Source organism: Centropristis striata, chromosome 7 (assembly GCF_030273125.1).
Source record: "Centropristis striata isolate RG_2023a ecotype Rhode Island chromosome 7, C.striata_1.0, whole genome shotgun sequence".
In the NCBI taxonomy this organism is placed as follows: Eukaryota; Metazoa; Chordata; class Actinopteri; order Perciformes; family Serranidae; genus Centropristis; species Centropristis striata.
This window is the reverse complement of record NC_081523.1, coordinates 34,329,683-34,351,631: the sequence shown is the minus strand read 5'-3', so window position 1 is coordinate 34,351,631 and position 21,949 is coordinate 34,329,683. Positions and strand designations below refer to the sequence as shown.

Below are 21,949 nucleotides of genomic sequence, written 5' to 3'. Positions count from 1 at the left end.
ATCCAGTCAGACTCTTTCACTCTCTGTCTCTCTCTTTATGTTCATATATACACAAAATACTAAAGAGAAGTGTCCTCAGACTTTAAATCAAACTCATCTAATTTCATAGCTGTCTCATCTTAATCAAAAAACAAAACAAAAACCTGATAACTTTAGCTCAGTGATGAAAAATAGATTGTGAGAAGAAGCTTCACCCATTGCCCTTTCCATCAACATAGAATGGCTCCATTCTGTTTAAAGCGTCTGATTTTTAACCATTTGAAGCACCAAAGATAATTTGAAATACAGTTTTTTTAATAGCAGGAATTCCTCAACCTGAATTGGGAACGAAAGTGTGCCTGTCATATTCTACAGGTTAAAAAGAGGGGAGGGAGTCCCAATACTCCTTATTAACTACTACTTTTCCATTATTAGGGCCACGGGGCAATCACACCGAGCACTGGTCCCATACAGCAATAGCTGTAGGGACCAGTGCTCGGGGGAGAAATACTGTGGATTTCTTCTTCTTCCTCTTCCGGACGCAATTTCGTCCTGCGACTAGTCCTACAACTTGAAGAGTTGGACAGGGGTGTGCTATTACTTTTCTCTACAGAATACGAATTTTTCGCAACGTAAGTCACGAAAAACTGCCCAAAATTTTGCATTGAAATGAATGGGGCGGCCGAAAAAAAATGAGCGAAAAAGAACAATAATTGGAGATTTTTAAAAGTTTACTTCTCCGGCATAATTTCACCTAGAGACTCCATTTGAACTTTAAACAGTAGACACAAGTCTTGTGTATCGGTGTATTAATCCATGTTTCGATAGGTCATATAGTTTTTTATCAATCCCTGTTCAATGACCATGATCATTTTTGGAGAAATTCTGAGATTATAATGGGTGTGTATTGCATGGAATGTTCGTATCAGAGTGTGTAGAGGGAGAGAAAAAATTGTCAAAAAATAAATTTGAAAACTGCGCTCCAGGCCGCAAATTCCACTCTACAGAAATAATTTATACATAGAAACGTAGGAAAATCTGTCTTCTCACTCACAATCCTCTGGTAAAGCTGTCAGAGTTATAGTTTGGGCGCTTTAGGCACTTTAATGATACTGTCACAAGAAGTCACACCTCATAATAGAAAACTGAGTAAACCTTATGCTCCATCTATTTTTCTGAATTATAATACATTCAGAAAAAATATTAAAGTTAACTGCCTTCTGACTTAAAAACATGATGATTCTCAGGCTGTTCTGGAGTTATAAGGGGTGTCTTATTTAATCTGATTTCTAATCTGACATTTGTGGTCGTTTATTTGGATTCACACCTGAGATAAAGAGTAAGACACACTGAACTTAAAATGTGTGTATCCTGCCTGAGGGGTGTTCCATCAACGTGGCTAAACAAACCGCGGCTTCATTGAAAAAGCCTGGTTAGAATTAACACCAACTATCACTTGAGGCTAAAGCCGTTCCACTAACGCAGTTCAGCGTGTCTAGTCAACGCTAACTCAACCCAGGCTAGACAAGCCGGCATTGTGCACGAGCACGGAGTATATAAGCAGCCCGTATTAATCGATCATGGAACAGTCAATAACATGTTGCAAAAAGTGGTGAAAAGCAGCGCTGAAGGAGCTTTACAAAGAATATAAAGTGTATACTGCTGCCATTAACAGAGCCAGGGAGACGGCATGGCAAAACAAATGCAGACTGATAAAATGCACAAGTAATTCAATCCTACTTATTGTGTTATCTGTAGTTGTTAATAAATTAACAATTAGATCACTAGATACAATACGACTAGTTATATTATCAGTAGGCTGGATAATAACAGCTGTATGTTCACAGTTAGCTGGAGGCTAAGTTTGGAGAACTCACAACTAAAATGAATTTAGTGTAAACTGGCCTAACTGGGTGAAGTAACCCTGTCATATATTAATTATTCTGTTACATATCAACAGGATAAATCTGAACAGCCTAAAAAGGATTTGGACATGTGAAAACATAATATTGTTTGGGCTGTATCCTCATTCTTCAGATTGTGTATAACCATGCACCTTGCTGCAGGACACAGCTGGAACAACTACAGCAGCAAGCAATGATGAAACTGAGAAATTAAATGCTAATTGGCAACATAATCAACTAAGCCTACTCTTTGACACGTTTTATTTTACAGGATGTCAGCGCAATCTGCGAGCGTCATATGTTTATGGGAACTGAAAACCAAAAATTCGATATGGAGACAAAAAGCTAAGAATGGAATAGGCTAATTAAATTGGAGATAAAGTAACTAGAGAATGATGTAAGTATACATTTTTTTACCAGAGCAGAAGGTCCTGGTTTAGAATGCATTTAATGTGTTTTTTGTCTTAACAGCTAGAACAAAATGAACTAGAAAATTTCCTCTGGGGAAATTCTGAAAGGGCCACAGGGGCTACTGCCGGTGTGTGTACACTGATGAGATTCTTCAGAGATTTCAAACTATGCCCTTTAACCTCAAAATGTGTGTGTGTGTGTGTGTGTGTGTGTGTGTGTGTGTGTGTGTGTGTGTGAGTGTGTGAACCGTGTATCTGGAAGAGTGTGCCTATCAGAAGCTTCCAAAGACATGACAGCATCATCTGGGCTTTCCCAAATAGTTTCAAGGCATAATAATGTTAGTGTATGTAAACTTCTGACTTTGAAAAAAGTAATAAAAAATTGTCTAAAAAAATCCTTCTTTCATTATTCTGGCATTTAGCAAATAGAAATAATTTTAGTAATCCTAATGGACCTAAAACAGGAAAAGTGATTGTCTGATTTCATGTCAGACAGTGAGAAAAAAAGCATATGTGTCTTTTTATATAGTGTATGTAAACTTCTGGTTTCAACTGTATATATTTATGTATATATATGTATGTATGTATGTATATGTATGTATATATATATATATATATATATATACATCTATACGTATATATGTATGTATGTATGTATGTTTGTATATATATATATGAATGTATATATATGTGTATATATGTATGTATATATTTATATATATATGTATGCATGTATATATATATATATGTATGTATCAATTAATCAATTAATATTTTTCTAATGTCACTGTAAAAAAGTAAACAAAGTGACGCACATAAAGAAGAAGGAGCTGAGCAGAATAACATGTAAAACAATAACGTGTGGAAGAGAGAGCTTGTTGTTCAAAAACTCACTGTGTGCTTTGTCTTTAAAACATTTTTAGGCTCTGGGGACTCTTTTTTTCATTTTTGAACTCCACCTCCCTGGGCGTTTTTTACTTTCACTTTCAGCGCTGATGTGTCGCAGCAAGAATTTCAGACGGTAAGTGAACTGAACTAAAAATAGATAAAGAAAAAGAACTTAAAGTAAAGTAAAAGCAGCGTGTCTTTAAGTTTGATGGGGGAATATGATTTATAATGGAACAACTTTAGATCTATATGGGGGACAATGTAAGCTCTGCGTCAACACTTTGCTGCTGGAAGGTGAAATATCCGTTGTGAGCTGCCAAGTTAATGAGCTACAAGGGTTAAAAAACAGAAGAATCTTTAGTTATCGTTGGTTTTTAGTCTCTTAAAATGGTTTTGAAATTAGATTTAGTGAGACAGCGCGGAGAAATGTTACTGTTAAATATGTGAAGTGCTCTGTGGAGACGCCATTTGGGATCCTGTTTGTGATATACTGCGGTCACGCTATCTACACTTCGAAGCCGGAGTGCCCGTCTACATCCCCTTTTACGGTAAAAACGTGTGCGCGGCTTCATGGTGCATTCAAGTGCAACTCGTAAACTCGGAAATCAATCGAAATTGTTTATTGTTCTTACTTTCATTTGTTGTAATATACATCTGTCATTACTTTGTTTTGCTGTATACTACATACCTTTCAATGATTAAAATAAAATGTTATAATTATTGAAGCAAAACCAATCGCCCACCCAGATTCAATTCTGCATAGTCATATTATAAAAATGATTAACAACACATTGTTTTCAGCAAACTCCACTGCATTCCTGTTCTACATCTCATCATGTGGAAAGCTCCTGTAGGAGTAGAACTATAAAGAGGTTATTAATGTCAATCATGTGTAATCATGTGTATTCTGTGTATATTTTCAAGTCCTTTGACTGTACCATTTTCTAATATCCCCATGTTAAAAGCCATACACATTGTATGGCTACACTAGCAGATTTTAAAAATTAATTTAAAAAATTTAATTGTTTTCAGCAAACTCCACTACATCCTTGAAGACCAGGTCCCAATGTGTTCATGACATGGAAATCATGTCTTTTTACTGTCCCAAAATTTGGAATTATGGAATGCCAAAATCCTGTAAAATGGCCATTCAATTGCCTCCATGCTGCTTTTTGAAAGCAAATAAAATAAGTAAATTACATTGTTATCAGCAGAATCCATTAGATTACTGAAGATCAGGTCCCCAGACCTGCATGGCATGACATTCATGCATTTCACTATAAGAATTTATAATTATTGAATAGCAGAATTCTCTCTCATATCATAAGGCACAGTAAATGTAAATAATGTTCTATCGCATCAATTTTGCTATGTCCACCTTCAATATATACTTTTCTCCTCAACCTAATGTGAACTACTATACTATAAAAAAAAAAGATAAACAATAGCTACTCAATAAAATAGAGGCAACAGATTGTACACATTATTAATTAAATCTAACTATGTTACAAGTTGAGTTAATATAACTCAAATTAGACCCTTAAGAATGACCTGTTTGTATTGAATAAATTCAAATAAAGCACACAAATGAATTAACTAAACTTAAACAAAAATTTTAAGTCAATATCAATAAGAGAAATGTCTAAATAAGTGGATCCAGCCTTATTTCAAGCCAGAAGTTTGCTCTAGAAAAACTGGACTTTCTTTGACAACTTTGACACTTCCAGTTCCATAAAAGGTTTTTGGAATACCTTAAAGGTGTACTTAAGCTGCATGGGATAATTGAGGTTGAGTGTGTAGGTGAAGTCAAAGAGGAGACAGCAAGCTCTGGCTATGTCTCCAAGTCCTGTGATAACTTCTGTGCCCTCAACGACGACTCCAATTTCCTTTGTGTTGTCACTTGTGGAATGTACAGTCTTGTTGATCAAGTGAACAGTTTAAGTTGCTTTGGATAATATAACTTTCCAGGTCAAGCACTTTTAATGCAACATGATGTAATAGATTGATATATTCGGATCCCCACACCACTCATAGACGCTGATTTTCAAGAATCTAGTGCAGATTGGGGGGAAATTTTTTGATTGATTGATTTCCTTTATTTTTTCCATTATGGGAGATTTTGGCATCAAATAATTCCAAATTAGTACAGTAAAGATGCATGGATTCCATGTCATGAACACATTGGGACCTGGTCTTCAAGGATGTAGTGGAGTTTGCTGAAATTTTTTTGATTTTTTTAATGAATTTTTAAAAACTGCTAGTGTAGCCATACAATGTGTATTAGCAGAGCTGCCAAGTGTCACGCTTTGAGTGTGACAGTCACGCAATTTAACCCATTCTCACACCACACGCCACACTTGACATTTCTCACGCTTATATTTCCCCATTCAATACTCTGTATTTATTTTTTTCATGGTAATAAACTTTCGTCCTCGCGGCTTGCCGTATCTCGAGTAACTCTGATTGACTGACCGAGATAACCAATCCCAGACCAATCCATCAGTCCTTTGTGCCTAAATCTAACCAACCGCGGAAGGCACCACGCAATATAAACCAATCAGAAGCAACGAAAGGCGGGTCTTGGCGTTTCTAACTTTCTTTCACACACAACAGCGCCGACATTTAAAACCCACTCGACGTTGCTTGAAGACAGATGGTAATTAACTACTCAATTTTGTTGACAGTTGATTCACTGTTTCTCCTTGAGTTTCCTAGTTAATATGTACTGTTTTAAGGCTGCTATAAGTCTATCACTGTCCTGTATTTGTTGCAGAGCTGTGTAACATCTATTTGCCTCTTCTCTTGACCAGTTCACACTTGAAAAAGAGACTCTAACGTTAGTCTCAATGTGTGTGTGTGTGTGTGTGTGTCAGAGTTACAGACTTGTCAATATCAATTTAGACCCCTCTAAAGCAGTGTTTCTCAAAATTCTAAATTTCAAGGTCTATCCTTAACTCTGACAGTGTACAAATGGAACCAAATTAGCTTTATTGGCATGAATGGTATCAACCTTTGTTACCAAAAGCAGAACATACATACAGACATGCAATTCAATTACAATACAATTAATACAATACATTAAATATTAATACAAACATATTAAATATTTTACATTAAATATATTTCATATTAAATCTCTCTCCTTCGCGCTCTCGTTCTCTCTCTCTTTTGGCAAACATGGCGGAAGGCGGAGCAGACACGCCCATAGACAAATAGACGCAGCATCAGCTGCTGTGACGCGAGAAATTCGGCCGCCGTCTTGGAGTGGTGATCCGCTCCACTCAGTGTAATTAGTTTGACAGGAGCATATAACTGTCAGCGCATTTAATTAATCTTACCTCACTGAATACTACTGATTTTCACGCGTTTTTTTGTCATACGTGTAGCTATGATAAAGGACACATGTTTTGGCATGTTTTATTATTCATAGTTGGCTTAACAGTAATTGAATATTCTTATATGCTATAAGTGACCAGACGTCCGAGATAAAAAACAAAAGACACAAAATAACTTAAAAAAATCACACAAAATGACAGAAAAAAACCTAAATTACTTTTTAAAAAAAAGAAACAAAATGACAGAAAAAAAGACACAAAATGACTAAAAAAGACACAAAATGACCAAAAAAAGACACAACATAACTAAAAAGGACACAAAATGACAAAAAAGACATAAAATAGCGAAAAAAATCACACAAAATGACAGAAAAAAACCTAAATTACTTAAAAAAAGACACAAAATGACAGAAAAAGAAACAATTACTAAAAAAATCACACAAAATGACAGAAAAAAACCTAAATTACTTAAAAAAGACACAAAATGACAGAAAAAATACACAAAATAACTAAAAAGGACACAAAATGACCAAAAAAAGACACAAAATAACTAAAAAAGACACAAAATGACCAAAAAAAAGTGCCATGGGAAAGAGAGAAAGATGGCCTATATTTTGCATTTTGTTGTCCAAGTAGCTGTTACTTTGTTCAGTGACAATAAAGTTCAATCTAATCAATTCTAATGACTGTTGATTGAGGGTGTGTGGTGGCAGCGGGGCTCAATGGGGCTCAGCAGCCCTAAAGCTCTGACCCTCGACTCGTCCCTGGCCGCTGGCATGTAGGTGAGGACATCAGTCTTAAGGAATAAATCGATGTTAAAAGGCCAAAGGCATCATGGTGCTAGAGTCTCACTCTTGTCATTTTCTGAAACTTGGCAGCCCTGGTATTAGGTATGATTTTAACATGGGGATATTAGAAAATGGTACAGTCAAAGGACTTAAAATATACACAGAGGTACCTGGGGAGATGTAGAACAAGAATGCAGTGGAGTTTGCTGAAAACAATTTGATTTGTGATGTTAATGATTTTTTTAATAATCTGACTACGCAGAATTGAATCTGGATGGATGATTTATTGTGCTTCAATAATTTTATCATTTTGTTTTGATCATTAAAAGGACTGTAGTAAAACAACACCAAAGTAATGACAAGTGTGTGTGTATTACAACAAATGGAAAAAAAGAAACTTCGAAAGATTTGAGTTTACGAGGGGCACTTGAAAGCACCATAAAGCCGCAAGGAGCAAGTACTAACGGCTGCGGCCGGCTGCAATACTAACGTGTGCAGCGGGAGGCGGGGCTTGACCGGCTGGACGGTCAAGCCCCGCCCAATGACACGCACGTCACACGCCAAGCTCTGCCTAGAGCGGCCTAGAGTGCACTACGTCATCGTGGTTAGTTGCAACAGGATTTCTCCTTTCTCTAGTTTCGCCAAAGGGAAGGAGCGGAAAGGGGTGGACTACTTGGGGGGTATCTTGTATACATTCAGTTACTTTCTGGACTCTAATGATTATAAGATTATATATTGTGTAAAACTAATCAGAAAACTAATCAGAACATCAATATTGACTCTAAAAGTGTTTTTAGATGAATTTTGAACATTATTTTTAACACTGTAAGTCTGATTCTATATGGTACATTTATAAATGTAAAATAACCTAAATTACCCCCAATTTCATTGGATTTATAAGTGACTTTAAATACTATATAAAGACTGTAAAACTTGTATGTATATATGTGTATGTTTCATTTTTTTATTGTAATTTAAAAATGTATTTACTCTTATTTCTATTGTTTAAATATAATTCTATTAATTTGTAAAGTAATTTTCTTGTTTATTTATATTATAATATTAAGCACATATCTGCAATGTTTATATATTTGAATTTTGTATTTCTAGTTCCATTAAAATACCTCATAATTATTCAGGAAAATAGAAATATCTACCAAGATCTTATGAACAAGTTAACAAGTAACCCTGAGCTTTAAGGTTGGCTCAGGAAATCTCTAATTATTAGACTTTTATTATTATTAATATTATTGTGTGTGTGTGTGGGTGTGTGTGTGTGTGTGTGTGTGTGTGTGTGTGTGTGTGCTGGGAGGTTTACTGATGTTTAATGAGGCAGCCTAACAGGTAAAGACAAGTTAACAAGCATTTGATGCCGTCCTCTCTTTAGGTCGTCAAACTTAGCAGTTGAATGATTGTGTGATATTTCCAGCAGAGTGACATCATGGCGTCTGCATCAACAGGTGAGTTCAGTCACATTTCATCAGTCTCAATAACTCACTGTCTGCTCCTGATCACTGGGATGCTAACTGCCTCATTCTAAAGTATTCATCAATATCCAGTTTCCTGTTAAATAATTAATTTCTCTTTTGTAGTTTGAGCTTTGTGCAGGCTGACTGATACAGTTCTTTTAATCAAAGTAGCCTACATTTTGGATGTCTAAATTTCAGTTACAGTGTTCTTTATCCAAGAGTGCAGAGCCAACACAGTCCTATTTGATTGGTGATTTTTTAACAGTAAATAAAAGCGAGTGGGTGGTCATTGGTTTTATTTGTCATAATTTAATATTATGCAGCACGCCAGTGTTTTATTCAACCTGATATCCATCCATCCATCCATCCATTTCCCCCCCACTTATCCGGGGCCGGGTCGCGGGGGCAGCAGGTTAAGCAGATTTTTCCAGACGTCCCTCTCCTCAGCCACAACGCCGAGCTCCTCCTGGGGGACCCCGAGGCGTTCCCAGGCCAGAAGAGAGATTTAATCCCTTCACCGTGTTCTGGGTCTTCCCCGGGGCCCCCTACCAGTTGGACGTGCTCGTAACACCTCTAACGGGAGGCGCCCGGGAGGATCCTTACCAGATGCCCAAACCACCTTAGCTGGCTCCTTTCAACGCGAAGTCATGGTCATTTTATATAATCTTCTGAGATCAGGTTGTATAATATTAAATAATGACAAATAAAACCAATGACCACCCACCCATATTATATTAATAATCAGGGAGTCAAATCATTTCCAAATTACCACCTGATTCGGATTTTATTTTTTTTTGGTTTAATTTCACAATTGCTATGCACTTTCCAGCGTGCTTTGTAAGTTTGTTTCATACACTTTCAATAGTTCTATAAATTCTTCTTATTTTATCTGTAACAGTGACAAAAGTCCAAAAGTTACAAATTTAGTCAAATCATAATTTTATCAAATCTGAATCTGCCATGTTGTTGCTGGTCGTTTCCCGAGGTATCCCAGTTCTGGGACAAAATACCTAAATATCTTTCAGGGATATACCATGTTGTTTTTCTTCATATGTTATGTTAATCTGAGTTTTTCCTGTGTACTCTCCCTTGTCAAGGCTAAAGGCAGAAGAATTGTTAAACTGTTTTGAACTAAAACAAGTAAAAACACAAAGTTAATTACATTTACTTGAATCAATGTTTTGTTTTGTTGCAGGGTCAGGTGATCTAAAACCTGTGAAGCGCAGCGGCAGCTTAGAATGGCTGCCACCGACCAGTGAGTTAACACAGTGTGAATTATTCTTCTGTATATTAATTATGTATAATTATTAATTATGTAAAATTACAAACTCAATTGTTTTTAAATATTATTTTATATTCGTAAGTCAAGGCTCAAAACATTTTTTTCTTTATACATGCATTGGTGCATGTACATTTTTTATTTAAAATTTGGTATTTTTTGTCCTTTCTAAGCATTTCTGCCGCAGCTGCTATATCTCACCAATATGAGACAGTAATTAACCTCTTGAACAATGTAGTGAGACGTATGTTCGTTTTATGAACTTCACGTCACTTGACTTCTTGTCCAGTATACAGTAACGTTATCTTAGTCTCCAGTGATCACATTACAGCTTTTTATTCTTAAAGGGATAGTCTTCTTTGCAGTGGGTTTGTATGAGGTACTGACTCACAGTCAGTGTGTTACTGTAGTAGATGATGGGCTGCACGTTCCCAGTTTAGAGAACCAGATGCTCCAGGTGGGAAACAGGCTGCAGACTGGGACTGCATCAAAACGTAATTTAACCACCGAAAGCCCCCCCCCAACAATGTTAAATCTGTTTATGTGTGCGCTATAACGATATGAAATGTGTACAGACTTTTGATTTTTATCCACAGCTGTTTCATTTGGCACTACTTTTTCTCAACTGTAGAACTCCCATGTTCCTATCCATAAGTGCACTAATAGGCTTTGCGCACTTCCGCAGATCAGCTATTTTGGGCAGAAGAGAGAGCAAAAGAAATTACATATTCTTGTAGGATAACAGGAAGTAGCATCTCTGTGAAGCCGATTGAGAATTCTCCTCTGGGATTTTGGATCAGTGAGAAAATAAACTCTGTGGCAAACACACGTTTCTGATGCTGACATGTCTTGTTCAGAAGGATAATCTTCACAGATGAACTCCACTTTTATGAAGTTTGAAGTGTTAATGCAGCCCACAGAAGTAAAAAGCTAACGTTATGCAAAGTACATCACGGTCACATGACTTCAGCATCACTAGCGTTAGCTGCAGGCCATCCCTGACAAGCTTACTGGCAGTTTTAACAAGCTTGCAAATCCGTAGCCTAATAAATAGTTTATCAAACACAGGACTAGAGGCTGTGAGGCGGACGAGTTCCCGAGTTCCCTTTCTTGTCCGGCGAGATGACGTTTGATGCCCCGACAGCCACTGTAGTCCAGTATTGCCAACTTAGCGAGCAGCAGGTGCTGCCGGCGGCCCCTCCCTCGCCTTAAAGCACTCACAGGCATCACAGTCTTCCTGCTGCAGGACATGTTAACCCTTCTGCGTCCAGCCCGCATGCGCGAAGTCGCCGCTGGCTTAAGCCGTGTTTCCACTATAGTCAGAATGAGGTGGGTCTCACTTACCGAAACGCCCCTAATTTGAATATGAGCCGTCCCGAGCGGTCGTTTGACTGGATGTTTTTTGGCCCTGTCAAAGAGCAAGGCCGTTTTCTCCCCTGAAAAAAGCCTGGTTACTGATTGGATAGAACGTTAAGCAGGAAGTGACGTTATACTCAACGCCACAACAACACGTGCCATTTGTAAAAGCCGTAGTAGCGAGTAGTCACAAACGACAAGAAACATAAGCCACTTTCATAGTGCAGTCTGGCGTCGCGGAACGAGGTGCACAGTAGCACAGTGCTAATAGGCTAACAGTTAGCTCTGTAGCAGTACAGTGTGCATGTGCTGCTTCAGCAGGAGGTGTTCACTTAGCGATCTCTGTTTGTTTCCAACAAGCACCGGACACTCTGTGCACAGTTAGCGATCCCGGTTAATTTACGATCAGCGGCAGACACTTTGTGTACAGTTAGCATACCAGTTTGTTTATGATCAGTGGCGGACACTGTGCACAGTTAGCCATGCTGGTTTGTTTATGACCAGCGAAGACACTGCACAATTAGCCAGAGTCCTCACTGAGTCTGAGAGGTTAGACCGCAGGGCGCTAACATGCTTACTTATTTTCAGGTTTAAGACATGAGACGTCCTTCCCTCTGCAGCGTCACGTGAAGCGACGTCCGTTTCTAATGACGGCGGCAGCTGATCACAGCTGGATCAGCTGTCAGTCACTTTAACAGCTATAGACATGCACTAATAATAATAATAATAATAATAAGTGTTTTCTCTGTTTAACAAACACCTGCACATGAATAACAACCTCCATTGTGTATTTATACTGTGAACTGTGTCCAGCTCAGGGTCACAGGAATGCCTTTATATTATTTATTTATTATTATTTGCTTCTGTATATTAGGACAGCGTATTAGGGCCAAGTATGAAAAAAAAAATTCGGACCCGGGGGAGGGGGGTAATATTGGTCCATGCCTCACTGGGACCGTCCGGTACCACAAATGCAAGCACACACACACTTCAAAGATGAATAAAGATTCCATAAACAAGCCACCATGGCACACATAAAGACGCATCACATGAGAATGCCCGTGAGGAATGAAGGCTGGGAACAATAAACCTGCTGTGAAAAAAGTTTAGACGAACGTTACACACTGTAACTGTCAACAAGGAGCAGAGGAGGTCTGAAAGAGAGCGATCTGTGTACCGACAGGCTGGAGGGGAGTCCGCCGTAGAATCACTCATAAACAATCACTCTGATAAAACACCTTAAACAGAGTGAGTCATGGAGAAGAAGAGACATCCCGCAGGTAGAAACCAATAAAATGTGGTGATGTAGTACCATCACCTCATGTTATGTGTTTTTAAGCATGCCATGGTGGCTGGGCCCTTCTCCCCTGGGTCCATATTTATTTATTTTTTCATACATGGCCCTAATACGCCGTCGTAGTAGACGATCCTGGTGATAAATTAATTATTTGATATCCCAGAACATGATTGTGTCCGCTGAACACCGGCCAATGTTTTATTAGGTTAGATGATTAAGGTAAAATGTAAATTATGTCACTCAGCTCAAACCTACACTCAGCAATGATCAGCCTCACGTGGGACTGATGAAAATGACAAACGATGTAAAAGTCTTTCTTGCTGACGGACAGTCTCTCATACTTTCTACTGCTTTTTTTTTTTTTTTTTTTTAACTTTAATAATATCCATAGTAAATCTGTATGGTGGAAAAAACAGATCACGAAAAGGAAAAAAGCTTTCAAAAGCGATCTTTCTCTTAATTTATTATAAATGTAGAAATATGTTTGTGGTGTTTTTGTTTTTCAGAGCCACAATAAAACAGATTTTACCTACATGGTGAATCATAAATAAAATATAAAACTTGTGGTGACACAGTTTAGTTTGATCTGTGATCTGTCTTCACTCCGGTATGAAACTACAGCGATGTTGCGATGTATAACATCAGTCCGATCAGCTGCAGCGTCTAATCAATAACCGATGTCCAGTCAGGGGGCGGGGACACCACTAAAAGACTGCCGCATAGGATGCTCGCATGTATCCTCGCTTGTGCCTCCTCCGATATGCCTCCTCTATCCTCTGTCCTCTCTCCTCAGAGCACAAATAAGAGCTTTGGAACAGTCGTAAAGATGGCGCCCGCGAAAGAACTTCTGGTTCAAGCGAGGATAGAGGATAGAGGAGGCGAAAATTAAGGGACTTGGAACGCAGCCCCAGTCTGCGGCTTGTTTCCTACCTGGAATGTCTGATTCTCCAAATTGTGATTGTGCAGATCATCATTTACTGCAGTAACACACTGAGTGTGGGGCAGTACCTCATACAACCTCACTGCAAAGAAGACGAAATATCCCTTTAAGTCAGTTACTAGCTTTATACATAAAGTATTTATATGTTTTTAGCATTTTTGATATTTTTTAAGTCACATCTGTGCCTTAAAATACCGAGCTTAGGCAATCAGCTAATGTCATCTGAGCTGGCTACTAAAACAAACAATAAAAGCCCCGCCAGGTTTAGCACTGTGGAGTTTAGTTTGGTCCCTCTTCGCTTTTCATCAGTAAGTTTTTATTTCTCCTCCTGTGAGCTTACATTAGCTGAGCCGTGACAATTGGTTGATGCTTTACTGAGTGACTAGCTAATGGTTATGTAAGACATTATGGTGAATATATGATCAAAAACATTGTTCAAAACAAATGGTAAATACTATGAACAATATCAAAAAGCCTTAGCGAATGTACTAGCATGCTTGCTGGCAAATTAAAGATGCTTCAACTCCTAGATGGTAACAAAATATTCACTTTCACCACGGCTCATTTTATGCCACTGCAAGAAAATATTACTTAATTATGGTTCCCCATAAGCCTCACGTTCACTGAGACCAGAAAATGAATGCTCGCTAACCTGCTAGCTAACTCTGTCTGCTTATCAACTCTTTGATCATCACAGAATATAGTTGGGCTAACGTTCACCACGGCTCATTATAAAACTGCCATTAGAGATTGTGTTCTTTGTTTCACTTATCAAACTGACAACAGATCATAGATGTTTGTTTCTGGCAGCCAGTGTTAAGTGTTAATCGTTCCCCGTCTCAGTGACAGAGAGGCTTATGGGGAACAGAATTAGACTCACTGCTGCCTCACTGTATGAGATGTATGACTAGATCTACCAACTTAATCAGCTCTGGTCATGTTCTATCTGCTGTCTAAGATGAAATATTAAAATGTGTCTCAGAGAAGCACCATGGTGTTCAATCAACATAATCTCAGTTCTGCCGTTGGTTTAATAAGTGTCTCTCTTGAATCCCACACATTTTGTTGTTTTTGTTTTCATACTAGTTTTGACTAAAACAACAAAAAACACAATAATACGTCCTCCAAATAGTGTCCATTTTATTGAACGATACATTTACATGAATCAATGTTTTGTTTTGTTACAGTGTCAGATGATCCACAACCTGTGAAGTGCAGCGGCAGCTTAGAATGGCTTCCACCTACCAGTGAGTCAAACTGAACCTAGTGTGAATTATTCTTCTGTATATTAACATGTTAACTCAAAATGTTTTTAGGTGGTTGGTACGTACTTAGATTTTATTTTGAGGAGAAAGTAGACATCTCTGATATGTTATGGCTTATATGACCAACACTCTGCAACTAAGTAATTTCTTTAATTTCAGTGTCTGAGCTGAGAGTTGTTCTGCTGGGGAACAGCTGGTCTGAGAGGAGTTTAGTGGGGAACTTCATACTGGGAGAGACTGTGTACAGCACTGAGGAAGAACCAGACCACTGTGTGAGACACAGAGGACAGTTAAAAGACAAAGAAATAGTTCTCATCAACACTCCAGATCTGCTGCATCCCAACATCTCTGAAGACAAACTAAGAAAACATGTAGAACACTGTGTGAGACTCTCTGATCCTGGACCTCATGTGTTCCTGCTGGTTCTACAGCCTGAAGACTTCACTGAGGAACACAAACTGAGACTCTGCAGAGTCCTTGAAAAGTTCAGTGATAAATCGTTTGATCATTCTCTGGTTCTGATATCGACACCTCAAGGTGAAAGTTCAGGTTTAATGGAAAATTATATGCAACATCCACCCTTAAAAGAAATAATCAGAATGTGTCAATACAGGTTTTTGTGGCAGAAGAACCTTGAACGTCCAGAGCTGTTAACACGCTTGGGTCAAATTGTAAAAGAGAACAATGGAAATCATGTGAGCTTTGATGATTTTGAGGACATTATCATGACACCAAAGTCTGAACACATGAAACCAGCTCTAAACGTGGTTGTGTGTGGGAGGAGAGGAGCAGGGAAGACCTCAGCAGCCAAGACCATTCTAGGTCAGACAGAGCTTCATTCAGTCTCCAGCTCAGAGTGTGTTAAACATCAGGGAGAGGTGTGTGGACGTTGGGTTTCCCTGGTGGAGCTGCCTGCATTGAATGGAAAACCTCAGGAGGAAGTGATGGAGGAATCATTCAGGTGTATCTCCCTCTGTGATCCTGAGGGCGTCCATGCCTTCATCCTGGTCCTTCCTGTGGGTCCCCTCACTGATGAAGACAAGGGAGAGTTGGAGACCATCCAGAACACTTTCAGCTCTCGAGTCAATGACTTCACCATGATTCTGTTCACTGTGGAGTCAGATCCTACAGCTCCAGCTGTTGATAACTTTCTAAAGGAAAACAAGGACATCCAGGAGCTCCGTCAGAGCTGTGGAGGAAGACAGTTTGTCCTCAACATCAGGGACCAGCAGCAGATCCCAGAGCTGTTGGACAGTTTAGAAAAAGTGAGACCCAAAAAAGACAAACCAAGCTGCTACACAACAAGAACATTTGCAAATGCCCAAATAGAAAAGATCATGAAACAAGAGAAAAAGATCACCACACTACAGGCTAAAGTGAAGGAGCTGCAAACAAAAGTCACAATCGGCTGTAAGTACGATACATTTTTAAACATGTAATTTATACTAAAAAATCTTTTTTCTATAAAAACATTCTTGACCATTATTACTTACTTGGTCTCTAATGTTCCAGTTGTCAGCATTTAAAGTAGCTCCTGTTGTTCTTGTCTCACAGGTGATGAAGAGCAGCAGAGCCCAGAGAGTCTCAGGATTGTGCTGATAGGGAAGACCGGCTGTGGGAAGAGTTCTTCAGGAAACACCATTCTAGGAAGAAAGGAGTTCAAAGCTGAATCAAGCCAAAAATCAGTTACTTAACTTTGTCAGAAAGCAGAGAGTGAAGTGGACGGTCGTCCTGTTGTTGTGGTCGACACTCCTGTTCTGTTTGACACAACTTTGTCTCATGAAGAAGTTAATGAAGAGTTGGTGAAATGCATCAGTCTTCTGGCTCCAGGACCACATGTCTTCCTGTTGGTGTTACAAATTGGCAGACTCACTCCAGAGGAGAAGGAGACATTGAAACACATCAAGGAAGTCTTCGGGAAGGATGCTGAAAAGTTCACCATCATTCTTTTAACTGGAGGAGATTCACTGGAACACGAGAAGATTTCTGTTGATGAATACATTCAAGACAAATGTGATGATTCCTTTCAGAAACTGATCGCTGACTGTGGAGGAAGATACCATGTGTTTAATAACCGTGATGAACACAACAAGACACAAGTCAGTGAGCTGGTAACAAAGATCAACACCATGGTGAAGGAGAATGGAGGCAGCTGCTACACCAATGAGATGCTGCAAGAGGCCGAGGCAGCGATACAGAAAGAAGTGGAGAAGATCCTGAAGGAGAAGGAAGAAGAGATACAGAGAGAGAGGGAGGAACTACAGAGAAAACATGAGGAAGAAATGCAAGAGATGAAAATAAATATGGAAAAGCAGAGAGCAAAAAATGAAAAAGAGAGAAAACTGAGGGAAAAACAACTTGAAGAAAAAGAGGCAAACATTCAGAAAGAACATGAGGAGAGAAAGAAAGAACAGGAAGAGAGAGAAGAAGAAGACAGGAAGAGAAAACAACAGGAAGAAAAAAAACGACAGGAGTGGGAACAGAAACTTAAAGCTTTGGAGGAAAAAATAAGATCAGAGTCAGAATCAAAGGACAGAAAACTGGAGGAGAGCAGAGAAGAGATGAGAAAAGAACGAGAGAACTGGGAGGAAACACAGAAAGAAGAGAGGAAGAAACGAGAACAAGAAGATGAACAGAGACGACAGGAGGAACAAACAAGACTGAACAAGCTTCAAGAAGAAAAAGAACAGGAGAGAGAAAATTATGAAAAGAGAATCAAAGAGGAGAGAATCAGAAGAGAAAAAGAGAGAAAAGACTTTGAGGAGAAACAGAGGGCAGAAATTGAAAAGGAGAGAAAACTGAGAGAAAAACAACTTGAAGAAATGGAGGAACAAATTAAAAACAAACGCGAGGAGAGAAAGAAAGAACAGGAAGAGAGAGAAGAAGAAGACAGGAAGAGAAAACAACAGGAAGAAAAAGAAAGACAGGAGTGGGAACAGAAAGTTGAAGCTTTGGAGCAAAAAATAAGATCAGAGTCAGAATTAAAGGACAGAAAACTGGAGGAGAGTAGAGAAGAGATGAGAAAAGTACGAGAGAACTGGGAGAAAACACAGAAAGAAGAGAGGAAGAAACAAGAACAAGAAGATGAACAGAGACGACAGGAGGAAGAAACAAAACTGAAAAAGCTTCAAGAAGAATACGAACAGGAGAGAGAAAATTATGAAAACAGAATCAAAGAGGAGAGAATCAGAAGAGAAAAGGAGGAAAAAGACATTGAGGAGAGCTATGAGAAAAAACTGGAGAATCTGAAGAAGACACATTTAGAGGAAGCCAGAAAGAAAGCTGAAGAGTTCAATGACTTCAAAGAGAAACACAACAAAGAATTTGCAGCTCAGAAGAAAAAGCATCAGGAAGAAATAATGGACAAAGATAAACAATATGACATCTTAAAAGCACTTAAAGACCACAATGAACAAGAAATGAAGAAAAAAGTTTATGACTTCCTGAAACGTTTGACCATAAATATACCAAATCTGTCAAAAATCAGAGATTTACTGAAGCAGCAAGAACAAGAGATGGAGCAGGAGAAAGATGAAGAGAGAAAAAAGAATCTGCAGGAAAAACATGAAAAAGATGTAATTGACTTGATGCAGGAACTTTTGGATGAAGACGACGCTAGAATTCGGCAACCTCAGAAAAGCATTTTTGAAATAATCAGACACCTTTATGGTTTAGATTAGTGAGGATGTAAAGCTCTGTGTCAACATCTTTTGACTGATTTTGATCTCACATCTCAAAAATGTGTCAGATAAAGGCAAAATCTGACAAAGTGTATTCTGCACAAGGCTTTTTCTAAGATACAGACACTTAAAACATAAGTGGCCACGAGATCAAATCTTCAAGTGACTCCCAGTTGTTTTTGCAGTGTTGCTTCCTGACAGTAGTCCTGTTTCTATTGAAGTCGAAGTGAATTTTGAAGCAAAATTTTAAAATGTTGCATTAAAGAAAATGCGAATTAGTGACAGTCATGTGAGTTAAATGTTCACTACGCCAGAACTTATTCTGAGAAAGTGTTTCCATCTCCTGTTTAGAGCATCATTTAAAAAAAAAAAAAGAAAAACATCTCAGGTGTTTCCATCAAGCTTTTCTCATGAAAATCTTCATAATGCTCAGAGAAATATATTGATGGAAACACGAATATTGTTAATAAGCCACACTGTCTGACAAATATTTTTTTGCCAAATAACTTTTTTTTGCTCAAAGTTGCAAAAAACAGGAAGATGATGTTTGACTATTAACCACGCCCCCATTGCCCCATTCTCTATTTGAGAGAGAACGATGAAAAGGGAGAAAAACTGACAATATGATGTTTAACTTTATGTGTGTGTGTGTGTGTGTGTGTGTATATATATTTACATTTTGGCATCTTTAAAAGTTTGCAGAATCAGACATGATCAGCTCCTGTTTGCAGTGACCCATGGATGTACAGACTAGTATCACAGGATTACTTTACTTAACTTAAAAACATGATGATTCTCTCTGTTCTGGAGTTATCAGGAGTGTTTTATAAGGAGGTAGAGAGTAAGACACACTGAACCTAAAACTGTGTGTATCATACCTGTTGTCTTTGTTATGTTGTTTTAATGTGAGGTTAATACAGACAGTGAAGAGCTGACAGGAGATGAGAGAGCAGCTAATGTTACAGTTCATGATCAGCATCTTAATCTCTGTTTTGCTTTTTATTATTTCTTGGCTTCTGTAAATCATGATTATAAAGACAGCGACACAGTAAATGTAAGGGTTTGTGTTGCTGCTGCATCAGTCTGAGCACTCAGAATGTGATGTGAAACGAGGAAAAGCATCAAATATAACATTATGAATATAAATACAATAAACCTGCAAAGTGTTCCTGTTATTGTGTCCACCTTCTGTATGATCACAGTCACATATTTCAGCTGATAGATCCACTACAGGATGATCCACTGCAGCTTCACTGTGTTCAGTTTTATCCAGCAGGTGGAGCTCTAACATCAACTACTGAGCTCAATCTGTCTGCATTTACCTCTTCAGATTTCTTTTCCTTGTTTCTGTCAATATGAAATCATGTTAAGTTGAACTCAAGTATGTTAATACATCTGCATTGAACGTCATGGTAAAATTTATGCTTACCTCGTATACTCTTCTATAATCATGTAACTCTTTTTATAATCATGCCTTGTACTACTTAATATATATTATAATCAGGTTAATATACATTAGAATCATGTTAGGATGAATGACGTCATGTTATTATCTGTATAAATGCTGTAATGATGTAATTGTGTAATAATTGTTTGATTTAATGTGGACCCCAGGAAGAATAGTCTTCATCTCTGTGAAGACTAATGGGGATCCAAAGGATACAATAAACAATAAACAATGACTGTTTAATTGATTAAAGTTTATTTTAAACGTTACAAAAAAAAGATCAATGGAAAAAAAATACACAAAATATAAAGCATAAAGCAAAACAAACTCTTGTTGATCCTAAAAGGAGTGAGTGGAAGTGCACACTTATTTAACTATTCAGTCATTGTTAATGAATGATCTAGCTTCCTTATAGCTATAACCTCATAAAAAACAAATATTTTAATTAGTATGTCCAAATATATGTTTTTAATGACCAATATCTCCATCTTACAAAATACAAATGTATTGTTAACTAGCTAACTAGTCATGCTATGGGGGTTGTCACTTTAATTCATAAATCCGTACCATTTAAAAAGTCAAAACTCATCACAGATCCAGGTGGGAGGTACATTATTGTACAAGGAACTATTCTGCCACAAAAAAAGAACCTTATATATATATATATGTATATATGGTCTCGATGAAGATTCACCATCCTTTTTTAAAATAAAAATATTTTTAACAGTCTCTTCTTTAGAGGGCCTCTATATTATAGGAGGGGACTTCTCAAAAAGATAACACTCATGTCAAGACAAGAAAGCTACTCAATAACTATATAGAAGATATTAGATTAAAGGACATTTGGAGGGCCACAAATCCCACTTATAGACAGTATTCATGTTTCTCAAGTACTCGAAGTCATTTACGCATTGATTTGTTCTTAATATCCACAGAGCTAAAAATCCTGTGACAAAATTGTCCAACTTCAGTTGGACAATTTGTCTCAGGAATCTGCAACAGCTTCATGTAAAACAAGCCACAGACCAGCTACAGAAGCCTCCAGTAGCTCTCACAGACTGGTGGATCTGAAGAACCACAGAAAGAAACTTGACTGTGTAAAACTTGAACATAGAGCCAGAAAGAGTGTGAGCATAAACAGAGTGACTTAAGTTTATCTGGTTCATTTGTGACCATATGCCATGTATGAATAATATTTTGAGTGAATTATGGCTGTTAACCCACTGTCAAATGTTCAGACTAATCAACATACTGGTATGTCCTGACGAAGTCAAAAAACAAATGTAAACTCTGAGCACAACTCAAATGTCTCATATATCTAATGAAGAACTCTGTCAGAAGAACAGCTCCTCCCAAAACATTTAGTCCTACCTTCACCTGAAGTCTGCACGGTTGGTGCTCCGGTCCAGTTTAGAATCAATCCACAAGTCATGTTGAAGATGGAAAGACTGGAAAGTCAGGAGAACGATGGTGCCGATAAAATACTGGAAAAGAAAGATGTGTCTGCCATCAGGAAAGTGATACAGGTCCATCAAAACATGCACCACAAGGTTGATGGACAGTTTTTATCCCAGAGCCATTACCACACTGAACTCTACTAAAATTACACAACTATTAGATAATATCATGCAACAGGCCCAATAATTATGTGCAATATTTTATTTATCTATATATTAATATATTTCAACCTTTTTGTGCAACAACACCTTATTCCTGATTGCATATGTTGACAATCGTGTGTGTTGACGTGTTGAAACTGTGTTTGTGTTGAACATGTGTGTGGGTATGAAAAGTTATTCTTTATTTTAAATGTTTATACTGAGCTCCGTGTCAGGCAGTGCACCTGGATTTCATTGCATATAACAATGCAATGAGAATAAAGCAATCTTTAATATTGAGACATTTTCTTAAT

The 21,949-nt window shown here is 37.9% G+C and overlaps 1 long non-coding RNA gene and 1 pseudogene across 1 annotated transcript; one reads left to right on the top strand and one right to left on the bottom strand.

Annotated features, from left to right (window-relative positions):
• The first annotated feature begins 3,056 nt into the window (after positions 1-3,056).
• LOC131974832 (GTPase IMAP family member 8-like) lies at positions 3,057-20,023 on the top strand (annotated as a pseudogene).
• On the bottom strand, positions 16,032-21,949 carry LOC131974834 (uncharacterized). The gene is made up of 3 exons (XR_009394683.1): positions 21,409-21,949; positions 16,404-16,553; positions 16,032-16,154 (listed from the first exon to the last, which is right to left on the bottom strand). It is a non-coding gene; the product is annotated as an uncharacterized LOC131974834 (long non-coding RNA).